The sequence below is a fragment of the Triturus cristatus genome, chromosome 3_2 (assembly GCF_964204655.1).
Source record: "Triturus cristatus chromosome 3_2, aTriCri1.1, whole genome shotgun sequence".
NCBI lineage: Eukaryota > Metazoa > Chordata > Amphibia > Caudata > Salamandridae > Triturus > Triturus cristatus.
In genome coordinates this window covers 1,210,503,248-1,210,509,247 of record NC_140584.1, presented here as the reverse complement: position 1 = coordinate 1,210,509,247, position 6,000 = coordinate 1,210,503,248, and the positions used below count along the sequence as shown (strand labels likewise).

At 48.5% G+C, this 6,000-nt stretch overlaps 1 protein-coding gene across 1 annotated transcript in view; it reads left to right on the top strand.

Annotated features, from left to right (window-relative positions):
• Window positions 1-205: 205 nt before the first annotated feature.
• LOC146859467 (uncharacterized) overlaps window positions 206-6,000 on the top strand; it is a 72,529-nt gene continuing 66,734 nt past the window's right edge. The window contains exon 1 of the mRNA XM_085646987.1: window positions 206-301. The gene's annotated coding sequence lies outside the window, so the exon portion shown is untranslated. The remainder of the gene's footprint in view (window positions 302-6,000) is intronic.

Sequence of the window (6,000 nt, the reverse complement as noted above, 5' to 3'; positions counted from 1 at the left end):
GCGGAGAGGCAGTGTGTGTGTGTGTGTCTGAATGTCTGTCTTTGGTCGGTTTGTGTGTGTGTGCAGGTGTGTGTGTGTGTTTGTGTGTAGGAAGAGTGTACTGTGCAGAGGCAGTGTCTGTCTGTCTGTCTGCGGGCGGTTTGTGTGTGTGCTTTGCAGTCGCCCACACGCTGTTAGCAACAGTTGCTGTGGCGAGGGGAGTGTACAACGCCGCAGCACACACAGGTGCCTGAGCCACCAGGAGGAGGGAAGTCTGCAAAGACAGCCGGACACCAGGAGTGAGAGGCGAGAGTGACTGCAGGTGAGTAAGGCTGGGAGGCCTTGAGTGACAGACTGCAAGTGAGTGAGGCTGGGAGGCCGTGAGTGACAGACTGCAGGTGAGTGAGTCTGAGAGGCCGTGAGTGACAGACTGCAGGTGAGTGAGTCTGAGAGGCCGTGAGTGCAGGTGAGTGAGAGACTGTGAATGGCAGACTACACGGGAGTGACAGACTCAAGCTTAAGGGGAAAAACCATAAACCACAAACTGCGACTGAGTGACATACTGCAGGTGAGTGAGGCAGGGAAGCCGTGAGTGTCAGACTGTAGGTGAGTGAGGCCAGACAGTGAGTGACAGACTGAAGATGAGTGAGGCTGGGAGGCCGTCAGTGACAGACTGCAGGTGAGTGAGGCTGGGAGACCGTGACTGACAGTCAGAAACAGATCAGCGAGAGTCTGTGAATGGCAGACTGCAGGCGAGTGACATACCCCAACTCAAGGGGGAAACACCAAAACGACAACCGGCGAGTGTGTGACAGACTGCAGGTGACTGAGTAGCGCTCACGAGTGAGGGAGGTGATGCCAGTGACAGACTCCAGCTTAAGGGTGAAACCACTAAAAGACAAACTGCGAGTGAGTGACTAGAGCTCATGAGTGACAGACTGCAGGTGAGTGACTAGAGCTCATGAGTGACCGACTGCAGGTGAGGGAGACGCTGTAGGTGACAGACTGCAGTGGAGGGACGCGAGCACCTCCGTGAAAGACTGTATGTAGGTAATTGTAGGTGAGGAGAGGTCATGAGCGAGTGCAGGTGAATAAGTATCGCTAATGAGTGAGAGAGTGCAGGTGAGTGAGTAACGCTAATGGGTGACGGACTGCAGGTGAGTGAGTAACGCTCATGAGTGACGGACTGCAGGTGAGTGAGATGAGCTGGTGGGCGACAAACAAGGCATGTTTGGTCCGTACCCCTTGAACCAAAGACTGCGGCAAACATTTAAAGGTTACTTTACAAAAACGGCCTTTTCTACATTTATGACACTAAAGTGTTTGAGATCTGAGTGCGAGGAAGTCTTTCTGTTCGTTTAAAAAAAAAAAATCTATTTTTGTATTTAGCGCCCAGCATTGTGTAACTAAATTTTCTAGATTGGCACAGATTGAGCTCAGACCCGGGGAGGTGCGGCAACGTCCCAGGATCACACATTGTAATCCGAGGGATCAATTTACATCTCTCTTGACAGCCATGAACTAAGACTGAATGCGCCTCGCCCTGCGTGAGACGCTCGAGAGACTCGAGGCGCCTAGAAGTCGTGAACCTCTGCAGAGCACAGTAAACCCGCACACGAGAGGCACTCTAAAGCTGGGATGTCTAAAGGGTAGGTGGAGACAGAAGAGGCGCTCAATGCAAGGGTGTCTGTCCAAGGAAGATGCGACGATTGGGACGCTCTAATGCTGGGCTGTCTCAAGGAGAATAGACACCGAAACACACAGGGGTTCCTGTCTATTGTCGAGAATACACTTAAGACACTCTAACACAGGGGTGCATGTCTAATGCTGAGAAGACAGTTAAGAAACTCTAACACGGGGTGCAATGTCGACAAGACAATTGAGGCTCTCTAACAAAGGGGTACCTGTCGAATGCAGATAAGACACTACAAATACTCTAACACAGAGGGACCTGTCTAATGCTGAGAAGACACTTGAGACACTCTAAAAGAGGGGTGCATGATTCTTGAGAAACTCTAACACAGAGGTGCCTGTCTAATGAAATAAAGACACTTGAGACACTTTTACACAAGGGTGCCTGTCTAATGCCAAGAAGACACTTGAGACACTCTAACACAGGGTGCCGGTCTAATGCCGAGAAGACACTTGAGACAATCTAACACGAGGTGCCTGTCTAAGGCTGTGAAGACACTTGAGACGCTCTAACACAGGGGTGCATGTCTAATGCTGAGAAGACAGTTAAGAAACTCTAACACTGGGTGCATGTGTAATGTCGACAAGACAATTGAGGCTCTCTTACAAAGGGGTGCCTGTCGAATGCAGATAAGACCCTACAAATACTCTAACACAGAGGGACCTGTCTAATGCTGAGAAGACACTTGAGACACTCTAAAAGAGGGGTGCATGTCTAATGCCGTGAAGATTCTTGAGACACTCTAACACAGAGGTGCCTGTCCAATGAAATAAAGACACTTGAGACAATTTTACAAAAGGGTGCCTGTCTAATGCCAAGAAGACACTTGAGACACTCTAACACAGGGTGCCGGTCTAATGCCGAGAAGACACTTGAGACAATCTAACACGAGGTGCCTGTCTAAGGCTGTGAAGACACTTGAGACGATCTAACACAGGGGTGCCTGTCTAATGCTGAGAAGACACACGAGACACTCTAACACAGGGGTGCCTTTCTAATAAAGAGAAGACACTTGAGCCACTCTTACACAGGGGGGCCTGTCTAACTCCAAGAAGACACTTGAGATACTTTAACACAGGGTGCAAGTCTAATGCCAAGAAGCTACAGAGACACTCTAGCACAGGGGTGCATGTCTAATGCTGAGAAGATACTGAGACACTCTAGCACAGGGGTGCATGTCTAATGCTGAGAACACAGTTAAGAAACACTAACATGAGTGTATGTTTAATGTCGAGAAGACACTTGAGGCACTCTTACAAAAGTGTGCTTGTCTAATGCAGAGAATACACTACAAACACTCTAACACAGGGGGGCCTGTCTATTGCTGAGAAGACACTTGAGACACTCTAAAAGAGAGGTGCATGTCTAATGCCGCGAAGATTCTTGAGATATTCTAACACAGGGGAGCCTGTCTAATGAAGAGAAGACACTTGAGACACTTTAACAGAGGGGTGCCTGTCTAATGAAGAGAAGACACTTGAGACACTAATACACAGGGGTGCGTGTCTAATGCTGAGAAGACTCATGAGAAACTATAATATGGGGTGCATGTCTAATGCTAAGAAGACACTTGAGACACTCCAAAATGAGTGCCTGTCTAATGCTGAGAAGACACTTTACACACTCCAACACAGGGGTGTCTGATGCCAAGAAGACACTTATGACGCTCTAACAGGGGGGCCTATCTAATGCTGAGAAGACACTTGAGAAACTCTAATACAGGCTCCCTGTCTCATGTCGAGGAGACACTTGAGACACTCTAAAAGGAGTCCCTGTATAATGCTGAGAAGATACTAGAAACAATCTAAGACAGGGGTGCCTGTCTAATGCAGAGAAGACAATACAAACACAGTAGTCTACCTAATGCGGAGAAGACCAATGAGACACTCTAACACAGGGGGGCCTGTGTAATGCCACGAAGACACTGGAGACACTCTAAAAGGAGTGCATGTCGAGTACCAAGAACACACTAGAGACACTCTAAAAAGAGGGCCTGTCTAATGCCGAGAAGACACTAGAGATACTCTAACACAGAGGTGTCTAATACCGAGAAGACACTTGAGACACTCTAACAGGGGTGGGGGGATCTCTAATCCAGAAGAGACACTTGAGACACTCTAAAATGAGTGCCTGTCTGATGCAGAGAAGACTCTAGAGACACTCTTACAGGAGTCCCTGTCTAATGCCGAGAAGACACTAGAAACACTCCAAAACAGGGGTGCATGTCCAATACTGAGATGACATTTGAGGCACTCTTGCACAGGTGTGCCTGTCTAATGCAGAGAAGACACCACAAACACTCTAAAACACAGTAGTCTACCTAATGCGAAGAAGACACTTGAGACACTCTAACACAGGTGTGCCTGTGTAATGCCACAAAGACACTAGAGCAAAAATAACAATTGATGGACAGAATTCAGAACAATGTCATACATTCACCCCAGTACAGAGATCTGGGCCTAAATCCATCGTTTTATTGCTCACCATGCCATTCCAGTTTGGACCCAGCCATATGCAAATCAGTCTTGACCCTGTGCCCAATGGGAACAGTCCAGCCCGAACTGCCAGGCTAGGTCCTCCTTGAACTGGAAACAAGCATCCTAGGACCGGTTTCAGGCTATCACCCCTCTTCAGCCAGGATAGCTTGATTCCAGTGGCATGGAGAGCACGGGACTTACGTCTGAGCATACCCGTCCCACTCGGGGTGACAATTGCAAAAAGAACTATTGATGTACAGAATGCAGAACAGTGTTATACATTCACCCCAGTACAGAGATATGGGCCTAAATCCTATGACTGCGGGTGAATGTTTGCCAATGTGCAACATTCCGTCCATCATCTTGTGTGCTTTGCTGTTCGGCCTATGTGGGAAGGGTATGCCCAGACGTGGGTCCCGTGCTCACTACGCCACTGGAGTCAAGCTATCCTGGCTGAAGAGGGGTGAAACCTCGAAACCGGTCCTAGGATGCTTGATTCCGGTCCAGGGAAGACATGGCTTGTCAGTTCGGGCTGGACTGTTCCCATGAGGCACAGGGTCAAGACTGATTTGCATATGGCCATGTCTGAACTGGGGTGGCGTGGTGAGCAAAATAACGATGGATTAAACCCAGATCTGTGACTGGGGGTGAATGTTTGCCAATGTGCAAAGTTCCGTCCATCATCTTGTGTGTTTTGCTGTTCGCCCTATGTGGGAAGGGTATGCCCAGACGTGGGTCCCGTGCTCACTACGCCACTGGAGTCAAGCTATCCTGGCTGAAGAGGGGTGAAACCCCGAAACCGGTCCTAGGATGCTTTATTCCGGTCCAGGGAAGACATGGCTTGGCAGTTTGGGCTGGACTGTACCCATGAGGCACAGGGTCAAGACTGATTTGCATATGGTCATGTCTGAACTGGGGTGGCGTGGTGAGCAAAATAACGATGGATTAAACCCAGATCTGTGACTGGGGGTGAATGTTTGCCAATGTGCAACATTCCGTCCATCATCTTGTGTGTTTTACAAAGACACTAGAGACACTCTAAAAGCAGTGCCTGTTTAATGCTGAGGACACACTAGAGACACTCTAAAATGAGTGCCTGTCTAATGCTGAGAAGACACTAGAGACACTCTAAAAGCAGTGCCTGTCTAATGCCGAGAACACACTAGAGACACTCTAAAAGGAGCGACAGTCTAATGCCGAGAAGACACTAGAGACACTCTAACACGGGTTGCCTGTCTAATACTGTGAAAGACACTTGAGACGCTCTAGCACAGGGTGCATGTCCAACACAGAGAAGACATTTTAGACACTCTAACATGGGGTCTAATGCTGAGAAGACACAGGAGACATTCTTACACAGGGAAGCCTGTTTAATGCTAAGAAGACACCTGAAACACTCTAACGCAGGGAGGTCTGTCTAATACCAAGAAGACACCTGAGACACTCTTACACAGGGGTGCATGTCTTAATGCCGAGAAGACACTTGAGACACTCTAATACAGGGGTGCCTGTCTAATGCTGAGAAGACACTTGAGAAACTCTAATATCGGGTGCATGTCTAATGCTAAGAAGACACTTGAGACACTCTAAAAGGAGTGCCTGCTGAATGCTGAGAAGACACTTTAGACACTCAAACATAGGGGGTGTCTAATGCCAAGAAGACACCTGAGACACGCTTACACAGGGGTGCCTGTCTAATGCTGAGAAAACACTTGAGACACTCTAACACAGGGGTGCCTGTATAATGAATAGAAGACACTTGAAACACTCTTACACAGGGGTGCATGTCTAATGCTGAGAAGACACTTGAGACACTCTAGAAGGAGTGCCTGTCGAATGCTGAGAATACAC